Consider the following 19,733-nt stretch of genomic DNA (forward strand, 5'->3'; position numbering starts at 1 on the left):
AGCGGGAGCAGGGCCTCAGCTCAGGGGACCTGAGGTTAACACCCAGACATAGGAACTGGGCAGGTCTTGTTTTCATAGAAAAAGGTTATGACTGAAGCGTTGCCGTCTCTGGAGTCCACATGGGGGCAGCCCGCGAGCTCGCGCGCCCACAGATAGGGTACAGGGACCGACTGGCTGGAGGGAAGCCGGGGAGGCCGGGGCACAGGAAACGGGGTCTGGGGAGCTGTGCTACTTAGAGCCATGTGTCCCCTGAGCCTCCTTTAACTCTTCCATAACATGGGAAAGGGCACGATCCCCAGCATGCGAGTTCTTGCGTGTGTAGTGAGACGTGGTGAGACGAATATGCGGGGTAGTTTGGAGCAGCTGAACTCATGTCCTTACATTGTCGTCACTGTCCGAGTCTAAGTTCACAGCCTCTTCTCATGCTGGGGACTTCACTAAAATTCATTTACAACGTAAAAATGGTACACGCTGGGGAAGCCGCAGAGTTCCTGAGGTCAGGGAGTGCATCTGAGCAGGAGTGGCGCCGAGGAGGAGCCCGGCCTGGGCGAGAGGGAGCATCTGTGTGGGAGGCCGGGGAAGAGAGCGGTCTTGGGGCAAACCTGGTGACAAAACAGGGCTCTGGATGTTTCTGAACTAGGTGCCTGCCCACCTCAGTGCCGGGCCGGTGTTCAGGCGTGGTGCCGGCGTGACTGGGGACCCCAGCCCGAGACCGCCCCGCTCTGAGCCAATCCTGAGGGTGTCTGGAGAAGGCCTTTGGTCAGCGTGGGCAGAGTCAGCCCAGTGGTGGAGTCGGGGCTGGTTCAGCCCCATCGGGGGTTGAGTAAGCCACAGCAGGGGGACGGGCATCGGCCAGCACTTCCTGCCATTTGAAGACGTTGGGGGGGTTGCAGTTTTCACTCACACTCAGGCCTGTCATCCTCACAACAAATCAGTCCAATTATTATCCCTTTTTTAACCGAATACAGAAACAGAACTCAGAGTGATTTGTCTAAGGGCACCCGGCAAACTCATGGCCAGGTCGAGCCTAGACCCCAAATGCTGGGGTCCAGCCGGCCAGCCTCCCCGTGGCATTTGCAGGCACAGTGTCCCAGGACTGGGGAGGGAGCCAGGAGCAGAGCTGGGCTATGTCCAGCAGCTCTAAGGACCAGAAACTGTCAGTTCTGAGCCTGAGGACATACGGACAATGTCTCAATGGATAAAAACAGCATCTGGTCATAGCATACTGGTGATAGGTCCTTTCCTTTTTATAGTTTTCTGTATTGATCAGAATTTCTGCCTAATCAAGTTTTACATTTGCGGTCAGACAAAAGAATCACATTATTTTTCTGGGGCTGGGGCGGATGGAGATCTGTACACACATACTGGGGACCTGTGCACACCAACTAATGTGATCTGTACACAGCCACGCTGGGGACCTGTGCACACCAACGGATGATCTCATGGGCCGGTCTCTTTCTCATGCCACCTGAGCCCCCAGTACTTTTCTCCCAATGATGGTTTCAGGAGTTCCAACTTGCAGTTTTCTTGGCTCAGACCACTTTCCTGCAAACACAGCTGCCCTCCCCTGCCCTTCAAGGGTTTTCCAGCAACCCTCTGCACTCAGTTCCTTGGCAGAAGATTAGGGGATCACATGGCTGAGTGAGTGGCATTTTCTGAATCACGGAATGGAAAGAAACACTATACACAGAAGCTGCACACAGGGCCTCTGTGTGGAGCCTGGATGACAGCACAGCGTGGGAAGTGATTCATCCCAGCCCGCCTGGCCTGTGTGCTGGCCAGCGGAGGGAGTGTGGCTCAGTGCTAGTCTTCTGTGGGGACTAATGGGGCTTCTCAGCCAGAGGGCAGCCCCAAGTGCCTCCCAGGCACACCAGGGCCCCAGGGTGTGTTTGTCGGCAGGTGTCTAGGAAGGTCACAGGCAATAGGACAGAAGGTGGAAATGATGGACTCTCCAGGTTAGGGGAGTCAGAGAAAGGAACAAGGCAGACAGATGTGGGGAGAATATGATCAGCCTCGCCCGCAAACCAGGAAACAGGCTCCGACTTCTCCATTCCACATCCCAGAAACACAGCCCAGGACCCAGCCGGCCTGGGAGACAGTGCTCACCATGTCAGAATGGAGTTAATCAATAATCAATAATAATAATCAATAATATGCTCGTGGCGGAGTCCAGGCATGGTCGAAGTCCTTGACATGTGCTATCCCACTTCATCCTTCTAGTAGCCCTGAGAACAGCAGTGAACCCATTTTGCAGATGAGGAAATTCTGCACAGAAACATGAAACAGCTTGCCCGAGGTCATGCCACCACTAAGGAGAAGTCTCACCTCCGGCATCCTGTCCTGAGTCTGTGTGCAGAGCTCCTGTTGTTGGCCCGACAGTGCCCTTCCCATACACGATCGGATTTTACCTGCACGGCAACAATACAAAGAAGGTTCTGTTCCCATTTTTAAAATGGGAAAACTGAGGCTCAGAGAAGTTAAGTGTGTTGCCCAAAGTCACACAGCTGGTAAGTGATGAAGTGGGGCTCACCCATGTCTGCCTGATTCCAAAGCCCAGGATCTGTTTCATGACACCTGTGTTCTCCTTATCTTTTGGAACAGTGTCGCTCTTTTCTGAGTCCTCGGCCTGTCCACCCATGGTTTATACTGGCTAAGTCTTGACTCAGTAGTAGGAACCTCTTGGTTATTCCACACAAGGGCCTCCCTTGTTGGAGAGGGAGGAGAAAGGTGATGTCCCAGAGCTAAAGGGACAGTGTCCCCAGGTGAATTGGAGGGTTTTGTGCAGGTGGGGACCGATGAGGGAAGAAAGACAGAGCTCGCTGGCCAGCAGGTCTAGTATCAGCCAGCAGGTCCCTGGCTCTGTATCCAAATCCTTATTTATTTATTTATAAAGATTTTATTTATTATTTGAGAGAGAGAGAGAGTGAGAGCGAGCACAAGCAGGGAGATCCGGAGAGGGAGAAGCAGACTCCTTGCTGAACAGGGAGCCGGAACCCGGGATCATGACCTGAGCTGAAGGCAGATGCTTAACCGACTGAGACACCCAGGTGTCCCTCAAAATCCCCCTTTAGAAGACATGGGCTAAGAATGATAGAGATCTGGGTGGGGGTGTGAAGGTGTGGGGGTGATTCCAAGGGGCATCCAGGGCTGAGAAGTGTTCATCACATCTACTGCTACTCTTTACCTCGTGGACCACCTCTCTGTGGGGTCAGCCAGGGCCTAGCAGGTTCATATGGGATCTGAATCTCCCAGGCCACAAGCCACGGAGATATATCATATATAGATGCTATTGCTTTTGTTGTTCCTTACAGTTGGTGTCTTTAAGCAAGGTGTTTCCTCTCTGGTTTGCCGCAAGCCCCACTGGTCCCCACTGCCTGATACCCTCGTACTCACTTCGACAAATTACGGTGTCACTGGAGCTCCTGGTAACACTGGAGTTTGAGGACCTGAAGATGTAAAGTAATTTAGTGTCAGCATTTCACCCGAAAAAAAAATATTTGTGCCTCCTAGACCAAAATGAGGACCCTGCGGCCCCATCAAGTAACAGTCACTGGGCACATCTGTAAAGCTAACTCTGAAGCAAACAATAACTTAGAAAATAACTTAGAAAAACCCACGTCAAAGGGAACCGGCTTCAGGTTACCGTTTGCTTTGGGTCATCTCCGTCACCGAAGCCCACACTCGCAGAAACCAAGCCCTGAGCTCATTGTCTCGAAGGTCTGGGGTTAGAGCTGGGGCTGTCACAAGAAGATACACGTCAGCTGACACACCCACAGGTTGAAGGGCACATCCGTTCATATCCATGGTCTTCCCAAGTTAGGGATCATTGGGCCCAGCTTAAGAGTGGCCAGAGGCCATTAGTGGGAAGGAATTTCCTTCTCGTTGTATATTTCTTGCTCACATTGTTCTTTCCCACAAGCATGAGCAACTTCTGTAACACAAAGATGTTCCCAAGGTGCATGTGGGCAGGGCAGGCCTGGGTGCGTGTGCATCCTGGGACTCACCGTCCTCCTGACCCCTGGTTCTTTGTCACGTGGGGGGCGAGGCAGGCCACAGCTTGCCCTGCTTCCCCTGGCCTGAAGGCAGACAGGTTTGTTCAGTTGCTTGAAGGGCGGAAAAGGAAATTTGTGTCTTGGGGCTGATGCCGAAGGCCTCATGTTGTGCCTAACAGAAAAGCTCTGTTGTCCCTAAAGGCCCTGAAGCCATCTCAGGATGCCTAGGGACACCCACTCCATTTTTAACAAAACCTCCGAAAGCCCACACGGTACCAAGGATGGTGGTTGTGGCCATGACCTCCCAAACGACCCCCTGCCCACCACTGAGCCGGTGACCCTCCGATTTCTATAAAGCTCAGCTCAGAAGCGCCAGTCCAGGAACTGCTCCAAATGCCCCAGGACAGCCCCGGCCCTGACCGCCACAGGGGACAGTGCCCAGAGCTGTAGCAGTACCTTGCATGGGAACTGCAAAACTTGACAGTTTTCGAAGCACATGAGCTCCTCGGTATAACCTGCAAGTGTGGGCGGAGGGTGCCACCTCCACTGCCCAGAGAAAGAAATTGAGTCATCTGCTTTGGGTCCCTGGGGCCCCATGATGGTGAATGGTAGCCAGAACAGAAACCCCTGTCTTTGGAGTCCTCGGCAAGGGCTCTCTTCCTTCATCTGGGACCCCAGCACCCCCAACCCCAGTCCAAGGGCAGCAGAAGCACCCAGGCCCCATCTCTCTCTCCGCCGGCCTGATCTGATTCTCATCAGCACTTCCTGTGCGCGCCGCCCTGAGCAAACCCTGGGCCTGCCTTCTCTAGCTCACAGCATGCAGAGGGCTGGGGCTGCAGTCTGAGGTCACAGGGCCGCAGCCCCTGACTGGGGACGAGAGGGTCGTTTGAACAGAGGAGAGCTGTGGGCTTTCCATAAGCTGATGGTTTGCTAATCTTTGAGGAAACAGAAACCTGTTTTCCAAATGCAAACAGACACAGCAGCCTGATAAAAACACAGGTTACGCGGCACCTGGGTGGCTCAGTGGTTAAGCCTCTGCCTTTAGCCCAGGTCATGATCTCGGGGTCCTGGATCGAGCCCCACATCAGGCTCTCTGCTCAGCGGGGAGCCTGCTTCCCCTCCTCTCTCTGCCTGCTGCTCTGCCTACTTGTGATCTCCCTCCCTCTATCAAATAAATAAATACAATCTTAAAAAAAAAACCACACACACACAGGTTACTTGACTGACAGGAGGGTCAGGCTGGGCCCTGCCTCCTCCACTGGGCCACACAGCCCCTCACTCCCCAGGTCCTGGGGCCACCTGCAAAAAACTCCCGAGGTTCACTTCATTGCACTGCTTTTAAAAGCCATCCCGGAGTGCTCTTGGTTGGCTCTCCCTGTCTTGGGGGTGCCTTTCGTGTTCTCATTCAGCACCCCCTCTCTGCCAGCCAGAATCCTGGAAAGCCCGCTTGGGGTGGCCTCCCTGTGCATGCCAGGCTGAGGTGGGAGGGTGACAGAGAGGAAGGGGCAAGGGACAGCTCTGAGTCTTCTATAGCAAATGTTAAAAAACGATGTTTGGATGAGGAAGAAAAGAAGGAGGAAGGAGGAGAGGGCAGGAATGGGCCCATTTAGTTAATTCTCAACATTGAGGGAGGAAAAGAAACAAGACAGTCACCAATTAGTTTTTTTTTTTTGTTTTTTTTTTACTGAATAAATTGTTTAAAGCTTGTAAACATGAAACCCTTTAAAAAGAGACAGTGGTGGGGCGCCTGGGTGGCTGCCAGTTAAGCGTCCGACTCTTGGTTTCAGCTCAGGTCATGATCTCAGGGTCGTGAGATCGAACCCCATGTCTGGGCTCTGTGCTCAGCACCGAGTCTGCTTGAAAATTCTCCCTCTCCCTCTGCCTCTCTCTTGTGCATTCTCTCTCTTTCTCGCTCTCTCTCTTAAATAAATATTTAAGGAAAAAAAAAAAAAGATTTCTGGCGATAGGGGTTCAAGGAGCTTGCTGTCCTGTGTCACGGTTCCCCACAGGTTCTTGACCCTAGTCATCCTCTGCAATAACTGGGGCAGGGGGCCCCCAGAAGGGCCACCTCCCCTCCTGCACACAGCACTGGGAGCCCAGCGAATGAGAGTAGAGAGCGGGCGGGATGCCGAGTTCCCTGCCCGGGCTGGGCTCAGGGAAGGCGGGCACTGTTGCTAAGGCCAGGCGTGCAAAGCCTGGGAATCTCAGATTCCCCTTCCCCAGCTCAGCTCTGGAGCCTTCTTACCCTCACACCTCATCCCTCCTCAATGCCGGGAAAGCCCTCATCGGCCTGGGAGCAGGGATCGGCCATCCGTCCCTTGAGGCCACTCAAGGCCACCAGGATCCAAGTCCTCTCAGAGCCCGGGCCTCAGAGCTTCCTGAACAAGATCTAACCGTGAACTCTGTTTCACCTGCTTGGGGAACAGGCTGGGTCAGGCCTCCACCCTTTTCTGTCTGGCGGCAAGCGAGGAGTCGGGTCAGACCAGGGGTGTTCTGAAGCCTGAGAAGGCCGTGGTGTGCCTTGCGGAAGAAATCTGAGTAGAAGGTAAGCCGCGTTCTCGGAGACGGCAGGGTTGTGTGCGTACGGGTGGCCCGCGTCTTCAGGGGGTCCGCCCCCTGACTTGTGCCTGCGGCTCCTCCCGCCCACCCGCACCCCTGCTTCAGCTGGTCCCGGGGTGGCGGGGAACAGGGCAAACAAGAGGGTCTGAGGCAGGGGTGGGGTGCTCAGTCGTGTGTCCGTTCTAGGTGGACGAGGGTGTCCCAGCTCCCCCAGGGCCCGCTGTGGGGGGGAGCGCTAACAGGGCGGCACACCGTCAGGCCTCGGTTTCAGCTCTAACACGGGCCCAGCCGGACACCCCCTCTTGGAAATGTCTGCAGAGCTGCCGGGGGGCCCCTCAGGCCCAGGCCCATGACCTGAGAGGCTGTCTGGGACCCAGCGGGCGGCAAGTGGAGGGAGGCTTCCTCGCAGACCTCCTCTCCACTCCCCTTTCCCATCCCTGATGCCTGTGGCCCCTCCGTGCTGGAAACACTCACCCTGGCTGTCACCGTACCTGGCAAAAGACAGACCTCGCCCACTGCCTGCCCAGCACACCTGTCCTCAACCTCCTCCTGAGACTGCGTGTGAGGACCCTCCCCCTCCACTGCGTTTTGGGGCCCCAGCTGGAGGCCCTGAGCCCCGTGAGGAGGCTGGTGGGTGGGGGTGGGGAGCTGTGGTGAGAGCTTGGGCCCGCGCCCCCACGGTGCCACTGCTTTGTCTCACTAGGTCGGGTGGGCCTCTGTGACCCGGGCTGAGGACAAGCCCTCCAGACCTGGTTTGCATAGAGAAACCAGATTCTGAACCCTGAGCCACCAACTTGCAGAGGGGAGTGGAGGTCCAGGGCTTGTGGGGATTTGGGTGTGGGGGGGGGGGCAGAGTCACAGCCTAGAACCCACAGGGGCTGCCCCGCAGGCTTCAAGGCCCCCTGTGGACACCAGCCCCGGCTGCTCTCCCAACCCTCCGGAGCAGCCCGCTCACCCCTCAGTCTGTCCGCTGCACCTTCTAGCACCTCCGCCCAACTTCCCCTGCCAGGTGCCTAAGACACAGCACATCACCGGGCAAACAGAGCTTTGCAGACACAAGGGATGCTCACTTTTTGTGGATTTCATTTGCAAATTTACCTACTCGCTAAAATGTGTCAGTGCTCAGGGCTCTTTTGTGGTCGTGCGCGGTTGACGTGCAGAGGGAAAATCTGAGTTGGCCGTCTGGACACTCCCGCTGAGGTCACGAGATGACACTCTGCCTGCCCATTTCACCTCCCCCGCCGGAAAGAAGTGTCCTTTTCACTGTCCAAGTAGGGCCACCACTGTATGTGTGTGGGGGGGGGGGCGGGGTTGTTGGTGATTTCTCGAGGGCAGCCCTGCAGTGCCGTGGGGGGCTGCCACGCCCAGGAAGGCTGTGACGGGCGCTGCGGAGAAAAGCGGAGTATCCGCCAGGCTTCGTGCGGGTGTGAGTTCCGCGTTAATGAATCGCCGTTTGTATCACATAGTCTTTAAACAGAAACACACATAAAACAAGGTTATTGATGGTTCCGTTGATGAAAAGTTTGTGTCCAGAGGCTCCCAGGAACCTAACCCTGTATTTCCCCCAAGGGAAAAGGTTCGGAATTGGCTCGTTCACTGTTGCCAGAGACTTGATAGACTATAATGACCTTGAATGAGGAGAATCAGCCATAGGGTTGCTCTGCCTGGGCTCCCCCGGACCTAGCGTGTCAGGATTTCCTGGCATCCGTGTTTTGGAAGCACTGGAGGTGACTCTGCCGCAGGGTCTCGGGGGGAGTCACTGCTGTGATACCTCAAGGCACCATGTTAGACCCACTGGGTTTGGACAGTCGGGGCGGCCATCTTGAAACAGCCTCTGTCCAGCTGGGAGGTGATGTGTAGCACGACATGGGGAGGAGAACAAGGGACTGACCAGGTATTAGGGCTCTGAAGACCTGTGTGACCTCAGGCAAATCCTCTGATGTTCAGGGACCCAGTTTCCCCACCCATAACATGAAGATAATAACACTCACGTATGGAGGGATTTGCTCTGAGATTCAGACATGTCTTGTGAGTTAGGACTCCAGGAGTCCACAGGTGTCTTTAGAGAAAGCATTCATCCCGAGAGAAAAGGCAGATGGTCTTAGCCAAGAGTGACGAGTATATTCCTGGGGAGGGAAAGGAGGAAGGAAAACTCGGGGAACCACTTGGTGGTGGTCACTCAGGTCATCTTCTAGCCTGGCCCCTAAGGACTTGCACCTGAGGGGACAACAGGGAAGGCTGATTGCCTAAGAACCTTGGTGAGACCCAGGGAGTCCAAGGCCACCAGCATCAAACCTGACATATGGCCCCAGGCAGAGGCAGGATGTCTCCCCTCAAGGAAGGGTGCCGTGCACCATGGCTGCCTGGCTCAGCCTGTGGGAACCAGTACCCACATGGGCAGTACCCCATCCACCCCAACGCTCCTCCCACCCCCGGAGGTAGCACCTTGCTGAGCTTTGGGGACACTGAGGGCAGTTGTTGCAAATGTCACCTCAGAAAGTTGGAGCTGGAAGGGAAGGACCAGCTCCTGAGCTCAGAGGCCCTACACAGGAGCTGAGGGAGACGCAAAGCCCAAGAGAGACTGTTAGTTAGTTCCTGTTCATGTGACCATTTTTGGTTTATTCCAGACTTGTGTTGCGAGGGAGATGGGGGTCCCAGATGTTTGAGAATCAACAGAGCTGGTAGCTATGAAAGATTTTTAAGAGGGGTGCCTGGCTCAGTCGGTTAAGGTCTGCCTTGGGCTCAGGTCATGATCTCGGGGTCCTGGGATCAGTCCTGCATCGGGCCTCTTGCTCAGTGGGGAGTCTGCTTCTCCCTCTCCTCTGCCCCTCCCCCTGATTGTGCACTCTGTCTGTCAAACAAATGAATAAAGTCTCCCGCCATCTATCTCCCACCTCTGCCCAGCTTCCTGCCCTCCCCACCAAGCTCTGCTCACATTGGCCACCTCGCTCGAGAGCTCTCATCTGGGTGTCCTCAGCTAGCTCAGTGTCTACGATCCGTTGGACTTTTCCCACACAGGAACTGCATGGTTCTCCTTTCCAGGGCATGGTTGCTGGCCGGCCAGCCCTGTGGGGCTGCTGCTGGGGCGGGTGGCCGCGGGGCTGTGCCTTAGTTGTGCCGTGGGTCTTCCAGAGACCCCTGCTCTGGCCTGGGCTTGAGGCACGGCCAGACCGCACTCACAGAGAGACATCCAGAACGACCACCCCTTCCCCAAACCCTCCCAGGGACACTGCGAGCCATAGAGGAGCCCATGGTCTCATCTCCCGGGTGCGCTGTGTGGCCGGGCCAGGCTGGGGTAAGGGGCAGCTCAGCAAGGAGGCAGGGGTGGGGTGAGGTGGGCCAGACACACCTGGACTTGAGATGGCACTTGTCCCCTTTCTCCTCATTGTCCCTTCTCCCGGAGAGGCAGAAGCCCGCCCAAGCGGGGAGCTGAGGTCTCCCTTTGTTCCCAGGGGACACCAGCTACTGATCACCTGCAGGGTTCACAGAACTGGGTCTGCTCTTCTTCCCTGAGTCCGCTCTGGCACAAAAGGCCCCCAGAGGCCAGAAAATGGCTCGGGTCACCTGACACTAATGGCAGAGAAGGCCAAAAATGCGTCATGGAGGTGGCAACTGTGGGAAGCCCTGCCGTCCCAGGGAGAGGCCACGAGGGGGAACAGGGAAGCTCCCTGCCCGGGTTGAGACGGAGGCGTCAGAGTGGGGACGCGTGCCCGCCGGTGTTGACGTCTCTGGGGTGCTGCTGGGGTGAAGAAATACTTCCCGGGCCTCCAGAGGAACCAGAGGTAAACAGGGAGCCAGGGAGCGGCAGGTGCCCCCCAGCTTTCCAGCGCCCTCTATTTGCGGGCTCGCCCTAGTGAACTCTTTCCTGCTTGGAAGTTCCCTCATCTGAACTTGGAGCCTAAATACATTTCCAGAGCCAAATTAACAGGAGGGGGGAGATATGCTGCAGCTGCTATTTTTAGCAGTGTTTCAATGTGGGGGGTGGAGGGTAGGTGGGAGCGAGGGCTCAAAGATGGTTCATCGGTAAGTGAGATCATTACAAACCTAGCAGTCCCAGTTTCCTTCTCTTGACCATGTCACAGGTGACTGAAGTCCAATCAATTATCAGATTAGAGTTAGTTCTGCCACATGATAGAGTTTTTTTTACTAGGTCGATAAATGCACATTAATTTGATTATTAGCTATGACGGGTAGTGTTTGTAACAATCACCGTTCTGTAGGCTTAGGATCTGGACAAACAGGAACTTCAGTATGTTTACTATTGCTCTTACTTGAAAAAAAATTTAAAGAAAAAGCACAAATTGAAGTCGTAGACCCATTTCCATAGATTGTTCACTCATTCAACAAAAATTTACTGAAGTTCCTTACATAGGTGAAGAACCACTTCTCATAGTAGATTACGGAGTAATTTGTAGGAGTATGCATGTAGTGAAGAAAATGGGTATAAGTTCTTTGAAAAGTACTTGAGTATCTTTTTTTTTTAATACACTCTTATTTTTCTACTTGGTTTTATTGTTCATCGTAGCAGGAAATGAAAACTGTTCTTTGAATTGGTTTTTTTTTTATCTGATGTAATAATGAAAGCCAAAGTACTCATATTTCTTAAGATAGCCCTAAATGTGCTCTTGAAATTCTCACGGAGGGATTTGCTCTGAGATTTGCTCTGAGATTCGGATTGCTAACAGGCGGCTGCTGGCAAAGCCACATGTGGTCCGCCCAGTGTCAGCTCCAGCACCACGGAAGGGGGATGAGAAGATCAGCACAGCCGCGAGCTTGAGCTGGAGTGTGCTCTCGTGTGTGTGTGTGTGTGTCAGTGTGTGTGTTTGTGTGTGTGTGTATGTGTGTGGTGGGGGTGGGGGGTGGCGGGCCCAGACCCCAAGCTCCCTCCCTGCAGACTGGACTGTGAGTCCTGCCCCGTGCTTGTCAGAGCTGACTTCCGCTCTTCGTGTCACAGCCGAGTTCAAGGCTCCGACTGCCCGGGACCTCTCTGATTTCTGAACTGCCGGGCCCTGGGCCCCATTACCTCCCCACCCCCAAAACAGCCCCTGCTTTGAGATCTTCTCTCAAAAGGAAGCTCAAAATTCTCCATCCCTGGAGGGACATCCGGCGATCCGGCAGAGGCAAGGTTACAATGCCTGCTCCCCTCTCCAGCGGGAGGATCCCAGGAGCTCGGAGAGAAGCAGGCCTGCGCCGTATCGCTCGGCACGTGGTGAACACAGGGAACTCCTTTACCAACGGAAGGTACAAGCTAAAAATGCAGTTCTGGTCTCCATTAAATGTCACCTCTTCGGACAGATTCTCCCAGCCCGTGCTGTCTAATTAGGGCCCCTGACACCCTGCTGCTCCCCATCCCCCCATGTTGTCATTCCTGTCAGGACGTGTCACGGCGTGTGATTCTACTTTTTAGAATCGTGTGTTTATTGCCTGTCTCCTCTGGACAGCAGACTCCCAAGGGCAGGGCCATGCTGGCTTCCTTCACCACCTCGAACTCAGGACCTAACCCAGTGCCAGGCACACAGTAGGTCTCAATAAGAGTTTGCCAAATGTACCAAGTTAAAAATATAAAATGTTCTGAGTGAAATAAGTCAAGCAGAGAAAGTCAAGTATCATATGGTTTCACTTATTGGTGGAGCATGACAAATAATATAGAGGACAAGGGTAGATGGAGAGGAGAAGGGAGTTGAGGGAAATTGGAAGGGGAGGTGAACCATGAGAGACTATGGACTCTGAAAAACAACCTGAGGGTTTTGAAGGGGCGGGGTGGGAGGGTGGGGGAACCAGGTGGTGGGTATTAGGGAGGGCACAGATTGCATGGAGCACTGGGTGTGGTGAAAAAACAATGAATACTGTTACGCTGAAAATAAATAAAAAATTAAAAAAAAAATATATAAAATGTTCTAAAAGGGGGGGGCGGCGCCTGGGTGGCTCAGCGGGTTAAACACCCGACTTCGGCTCAGGTCGTGATCTCAGGGTGGTGAGATTGAGCCCCGTGTCAGGCTCCACACTCAGCCCGCCGTCTGCTTGGGATTCCCTCTTGCTCGCCCTCAGCCCCTCTCCCCACCGCTGGCGTGCCGCCCCCTCTAAAAAAGTGGTTCTACGTGAGTTGTGGAAAATGGTGGGTCTATGAATTTGTGGGATATGTGGCACAGTACGGAGAAGAATGTTGTAGAAGGCAGTTGCTCTCCACTTCCAGCTGGATGGTCTGGCAGGCGGGAGCATCTCTCTGCCCTCGGTGTGGTTTCGGCTGTGCCTGTGCTCTGCTGTACACCCGTGGGGATTGGGGCCTGACCCTTCCTCCTCATAACTTCACCTCCTGAACCTCCGATGGCCCTGGGCGCAGTGAAGCCTAGAGCTGGGGGGGCCCCATCGATTCTGAAGGTGTCTCCACCTCACCGCCACCCCCCCCCCGGGGAACATCTGAAAACAACACTCTGTGGATCCTGCCTCTGGTTTCTGATTCTTTTAGGTCCATAATTCAGTGGAGCATAGCTGGTCTCCAGAACCGTGAGCCCGAGCCCTGACTGCCACGCACTGTGAGCTTACTTAACCTCTCCGTGTCTTGATTTCTTCCCCTCTGACATGGAAATCATAGCCCCAACCTCAGAGGTGTGTTGTGAGGACCAGCGTGCCTAAAGCTCCTCTTGGAATGGCTGGTTCAGTAAACACCAAATCAACACAGCTCTCACAGTGATTATTTTCTCGCTGTGAGTTAGCGGCTGACGTGGGGCGAGCACCCAAGCCTCCTGACCCCGGACCCAGTGTTCTTTCCAACACGTCATGCTGAGTGTGCACACGGCATTCCCTCTGAGGCCAGACTCGTCACAGAGAACAGACGGCCACTGCCCTGGGCCCCTTTGGTCAAACCCCATGGAAAAGACACCTGCACCCTGAGAGCAAGGTGCTGGTCTGACCCCTGGAGAGCAGACAGCTGGAGATCACGGGAGTTCAGCCGTGCAGCTCTCGGGCCCTTTGAGAAGCCCTCTGGCTGCTTCTGTTAGCATTTCATTATGGAAATATTGGGAACCAAAAATAGAAGTTCTTGAGAGCTTAATCCTTTGGGCTTTACAGAACAGCTGCTGTTGTGTTCTGTGAATCAACCACCAGGAGGCACTGTCGTCCCATGCAAGTGGTCACTGTGGGTCAAAGTTTCCATGAAAATTCCAATGTCCCTCCGCAGCCTCATGCACCCACCTTGTCACGCCCAGGACCCTGTGGCTGGGGTCCCCGCAGGTCAGCAGCTCCTGGGGCTAGGGAAACCTCTTTGCAGCTCAGTCCACGGCTCTCCTTGGAGACCCTTAAGAGCAAGGACAGTCCTTGCATTTATTTTCCTGGCTTCGTACCGTACCCCGGCCCCAAGACCTCGCCTAGTGCGGGGCACATAGTGGGCACGAAGTCCACAGACGCTTGGTGGGTGAATGGATATGTGAAATCTGGTGAAATTAATATGCTGTGGAAAAGAGACTGCCTGAGCTTTAAGGGGATGGTGAGACAGGATGCGGTGGTGCGGACCAGAGAGAGGATTATGGCTGACGGTTAAGGGGAAGGTCATGACTAAATGGGAAAGAGAGGCTGAGTGGGCTCAGGCAGGAAGGGAACAGATGTGTTTCTGGGATCTAGCTGGCAAGAAGCCGCTCAGTGGGGAGGTCAAACCCTTACCTGGGAGCCCTGAGCAGCGGCACCAGGAATGTGGAGACATGAGCCGCAGCAGCCCCCAGCCATGGCTCGGCTGCCCTCCATGTGGGCGTCGCCGGTCCCAAGGCCATTATTAGCCTCTCCCGTCTCTGGGGTGGTTGTGGCTGCCACCATCAGCTGTGAGCTCCCACAGGTGGACCCAGACCCCACCGCCTCCCTTGGGGTGATGCCATCAAGTGCCATACTTGCCATGCCACTGACAGGGCAGGAGACTCAGGCAAGAGGCAGCCCCATGAAGTAGCGGGGTGAGTGGGCGGAGGAGGCAGGGGCAGCCGCGAGGGGCGAATTCAGGGGTGGGCTGCGCCGAGTGGGGGTGACACAGCCAGGAGGATGCGGCAAGGTCACTGTCCCGGGACGAGGGGGGTGAGTGGAGGAGGCAAAGGCTGGCTCTCGCACAGACAGGAAAGAGAGCATGGCAGGCCAGGCCAGCGCCCAGTAGGGCCACACCCCCCACCTGCCCCCTGCAAACCTTGGGCTTCCCTTTGCGGACACCTCCGCAGCTCATTCCGAGTCCTGCCTCCCCCTTTCCCCTCTCAGCTGCTGGTTCTCCCTCTGGGGGCTTCTGCTAGAGCCCAGCGGCCTGCAGAGGGTCTGCAGCTCCCTCTGGCCTCACCCTTCAGCCATACTCTTCTGTTCTCTCCTGGCACCCTCGGCAGCTCCTGTCCCCTGAATCCCATACCCCAGGACCTCCGGGACCTCAGCCCACACAACCCCAAGCCCTGCACTCATCCTGGAGGGGAGCTAGGTGGTGACAGGAGCAGGGCTCAGGCAGGGCTGAGATTGAGCCATGGGGGGGGCTGGCAAGAACAGGTTGTGGGCCTGGCTTGGGGGGGAGGGGCCCAGAGCCAGGGAGCCCAAGACTTGGGCAGAGACCCAGACGCTCCAGGTGAGGCCTGGGACAGCTTGGCACAATGGCCACACCTGAAATGAGGCCTCTGGCAGCAAGACTGAGTTTCCTGCTGGTGACCTCATCTGGATAAGGCAGGGCAGCCAGAGGAGGACTCACTGACCCCACCGGCAGGGGACAGAGGCACAACACAGGGACTGCCAGGGATGCATATGATATGGGCAATTGGGCAACTCCCCTAGCCCATTTTTTCCCTTTGGGCTTCAGAGCAGGTGGTCCCCAGGAAGCCAAGAGGGGAGGAGAGGCAGCTTGGATGGCCCCCTGCCCGGCCCAGACAGGAGAGCTACCAGTCGGAACAGGCTTCCTTTTCCTCCCGGCCTCCAGGCTTTCCAAGACTGTCCGTGCCGGTTACCATCTGCCGTGGTGGTTGCCAGGGGAACCACTGACTATTTTTGTATGTTGCCCACATGACGGGGCCTTGGAAAGGCTCAGGCATGGTTGGTCCAGGAGGAGGTGATGCCCAGTGGGCTCTGTTGGAGACCTTGGTCAGGGGGTGGGCATTGTGGTGCTGGCCCAGGAGGGGGCCCAGAATTCAGACCTACATCCCCGAGTGAAGGGTGAGGGGGGTCACCGAGGCGAGGGGTACCCCATGTGTGGGAGAACCAATGCATTCTCTCATTCACCTATCAAGCGCAGAAGGTGCTGTGCATTCATCGCAGTAGGTGGTGGTGAGACAGTTGAGAACAGGGCTGGTGGCAAGAATGACAAATGAAAACACAGTCATGGGGCAGCAGAATCGGTGCTGATGCGGGCACCTTCTTGGCAGGGAGGGGTCTGGGAAAGCTTCCTTGATGAGATGTTATCTAAGCCAGGACAAGGTATTGTAGGTGATGCGGGCAAGAGGGAAGTGACAGAGTAGGCAGTTTAGTTGGAAGAGCCTTCCAGGCAGAGGGAACAGGGGACATTGCGAGTAAGGCATCTTCTGGAATGGAAGTCACCTAACTTCTAGAGTGTGAGGTAGGGCCCAACCCCAGGGGAAGTGAATGGTCGGCAGGCACCCAAACCATCGGGTGTGGTGGGGAGCTGCGCCACAGCGGGCACACCCAGGCACACCTGATATTAGGCCTCGGGCAGCAAGACAGCGGTCCAGGCAGTACTCTTGGGGGAGGTGGGCAGGTGTTTCCCCACGGCCCTTGGGACTATGGGAGAATCTCCAGGGCATCTGAGACACCAAAGAGCCTAAACTGCGGGAAGGAGATGCCATCAGGGGAGCTGGGTTACTGTTCAAAGTTCTGGGCTGTGCAGCAAGTATCTGGGGAGGGGACGAGAATGGGCTGAAGCTAGACACCCTGATTTCTCCCACCCAGCCCGTTGCCCAGACCCTGGATGCCTAACTGACGATTTCTTCTCATGTCGGTCTGCGAACCTGCTGGGAAGTCTGAGAAGCATTCAGTCCCGAGTGGGATGGGAGGGGAAGAGACAAAGAGGAAGTGGGCACCCGGCAGGGGCTGGGAATCTGCTCGGGGCATTATGACTCCGCACATCCGGTGCTAGCACCAGTCTCGTGAAGTGGGAGTTTTGGAAACTGAGGCTCTGGGAAGCTAAATAACTCACCTGGGACTATAGAGGCAGTAAGCGATGACATCGGGACTCATACCCAAGTCAGTCTGACCCTGAAACCTGTCTCTCTCCACAAGACAAAAGCAATGGTCTGCACACCTGCCACGTGCTGGGCAATCAAGCTAAACACGGGAAACCTGAAAACAAGAGTATTTTCTTTTGTAACTATCTCATGAGACCAGGGGCAAGGGGCCTGTGGCAGGTCATATTTTCCCAAATAGGCCTGGTGTGCCTTGACCCTGGGCGGGCCTCGTGGCTGCTATGAGGTGTGGAGGTGACATTGCCTGACGCTAGTGATCAGGTCATAAAAGGAGGCATAGCCCAGTTGCATGAGAAGTCATGCGTGGAGAGGAATGGAACTTCCTGCCGAGGACCGGCTCCACCCCCGGGAAATGTGAGTGAGCCCGGCTTCTTCGTTCCAGGGGAGGCCCCAGACAGCAGAGACGGACCAGCATCCCCAACAGCAGCCTCCCAAAGTCACTGGCCACTGCACCTCTGAGCACGAGGAGGAGCCATTGCACACCAGTAAGTTCTGGAGGTCATTACTTACACAGCTGTGGTCACAGGAACGAGACTTTGGAAACTGTTAAGTGAGCGCAGGTGTGAGATGTCACTAGTAAACCCGAGTTTGGCATAAGGCGATCCATTGGTGTCTGAGGAAGTCAATTGTGTCTTACCCTGGGTTGTGCCCCTGGTGGGTAGGGGCTGGTGCGCAGGGACAGACATTTGGGAAATGATCCTTGGGCTGAGGCCCAGGGGACTGAGGGGAGTGACACAGGGAAGGACGCTCTCCCAGTTCCAGGGAGCGTTACTGAGCAGATCACCTCTGTGTGCAGCTGGGACTCGGTCCCACCTGAGACCCTCTCAGGAGCCCAAAGAATGAGCCTCAGTGGGTGGGAGTGGTCTGCAGACTCCAGCCCTCTTGGTGGAGGGGTGGTTCTGGGGGCGGGGACATTAACTCCTTGCCCTTGCCGGCTGGAGTGCCCTAGAATGGCTTAGACGGCTCGCTTGGCAGAGAGGCCCAGGGGAAAATGGCTGAACTTGGCACTGAGAGATACCACCACACGTGGGGGGCCGACAGGCTGCGAATGGGAGCATGAGAGGTGAGCGACACATCGTGGTATTAAATAATTCTCGAGGCTGTGCTTACGTGGGATGTCCTGGGCGGACGTCTGCAGGGCCAACGTCTGCCTGGCCAGGTTCCCTGCCACCCGGAGGCAGCCTGCCTGCCCTTTCTGGAAAAGCCTGTGCAGCCTTTGTGCCCTCGAGCTGCCCTCCTTCAGAGTCGGGCCCTGTAGGTGGTCTCTAGGAATTACAGCCATCCCTGGAGAGGGCCCAGGGACAGGGCACTCTCCGCCTGGTGGAGACTGGGTTCTAGGCATGGATTTCCAGCTTCAGCCCGTTGCAGAAGCACCTCAGGAACGGACAGTGCCCCCAGCAGGCCATGCTTTTTGGAGACTGGGGCTTTGAGAAGCAGCCTTTTGAAGGAAGCCAATGCGGAGGGGGAGGTCGCTGTATTCAGACCCTAGCTTTTCCCCTAGAAGCTAGTGATGGGGTGAGGAGCTACTGATGGTGGATGTGTCAAGAAGGACCGAGGGGTCTGAGTCTGGAGGACTTCCTGTCCAGGGTCAGGCTGGGACCTGCACCAGATGCCCTCTGCATGACCTCGCCTCTAGGACCTGGGTTGCTGGTCAGCTCCAGCACTCACCCCTCTGGAACGTTCAGTGCTTGGTGGTCTTATGTTCTAAACGGAGAACAGGGCTCCTCGCTCCGGGGCCCCGTTTCCTGCCTCTAAGCCCCTTCTTCTCTGTTACACAAGGGAGCTGGCTTGTGCCGCCAGTCTGGGAAGAAGGTCTGTGCGGCGGCAGCCGGGAGCACAGAGGGTGGGAACTGAGCAGCACCCTGGGGTACAAGGGAACATGAAGCAGGGGGAGCTCCGTGGCCCCCAGGAGAGGCCACGGACGGGCGGCTCCTCCTGGAAAGAACTCAGATTTAGGAAAGAAGTTAACCAATCCGGTCAGTATCACCGACATTCTGATGTGAGGGCACCTACTGTAGACCAGGTGTGGAGTGTCCCCTTTTGAGAAATTTAACTTGAACTTAGGTGGGGCCTGGTTAAGAACACAACCCCTGTCCACTCTCCCATTGCCTTTCCTTCAGCCTCCTCTTCTCCCGGGTAAGGAATCATAGCTCCTCTCTTCCTTCCTCATCCCAACCTGGCACAGGCCTCCCATGATGTCTGCAGTCTCTCCGCTGGGAGGAGGCCTGGCCTCAGCGGTTGGCACAGTTTGGTCCCCTAGCTTTGCTCCTGACTGCAGGGTTTCCTGCGGTGCGGGGTTTTCATTGCCAACGCTGGCAAGTCCAGCAAGGTTGGCCACATCAGTGAGGGTCTGTGCTGGACCCTCAAGGTTCTCCTGTTTGGGGGAGACAGGCTCATAAATAGGCAGTTATGGCCAAGCAGGCGAGTGCTAAGCTAAGCTATAGCGAATCCCGGAGGTGGGTCGAAACAGAATCTTGCAAGGATAGAAGCCTTGAAAGCAAAGAAAACATGACAAGCCAGTGTGGGAGTAGGAGAGCAGGGGTAAATGGGGCAGCGGGTTTGGGGTCCTGCAGACACACCGTGACGCCGATCCCCAGGCCAGCCGGTTCCCCTTCCCTGAGCTGCACCCACCCTGTGTGGGGCCTCTTCGGGCCGCCTGGGTTTGTGTGTGCTCTGTCCTAGAATCTCTGAATGAGACACATTCTGATTCAGAGAAGCCCCTTGCTGGGGTGTAGGGCTGGGAAGTGGGCATAACTGCCCCAGGAGTGGGGAGCCTGAAGCCTTGAGGGAAACTGTGCTTTGATGTGGGGGGGGCATCAAGGGGAAGAGAGGAGTGGGGAGGACAGTGGTCCTGGAAAGTTCCCAGCCTGCAGCCCAGGCTTTAAGGCAGAGACTCCTCCCCGCCAGATAAAGCAGGAAGTGGGTAGCAGGTGTTGGGTAAAAGAAGTCCTCACTCAGGTGTTTCCAGAGACTTGTAACCACC

Source organism: Martes martes (assembly GCF_963455335.1).
Source record: "Martes martes genome assembly, chromosome: 15".
NCBI lineage: Eukaryota > Metazoa > Chordata > Mammalia > Carnivora > Mustelidae > Martes > Martes martes.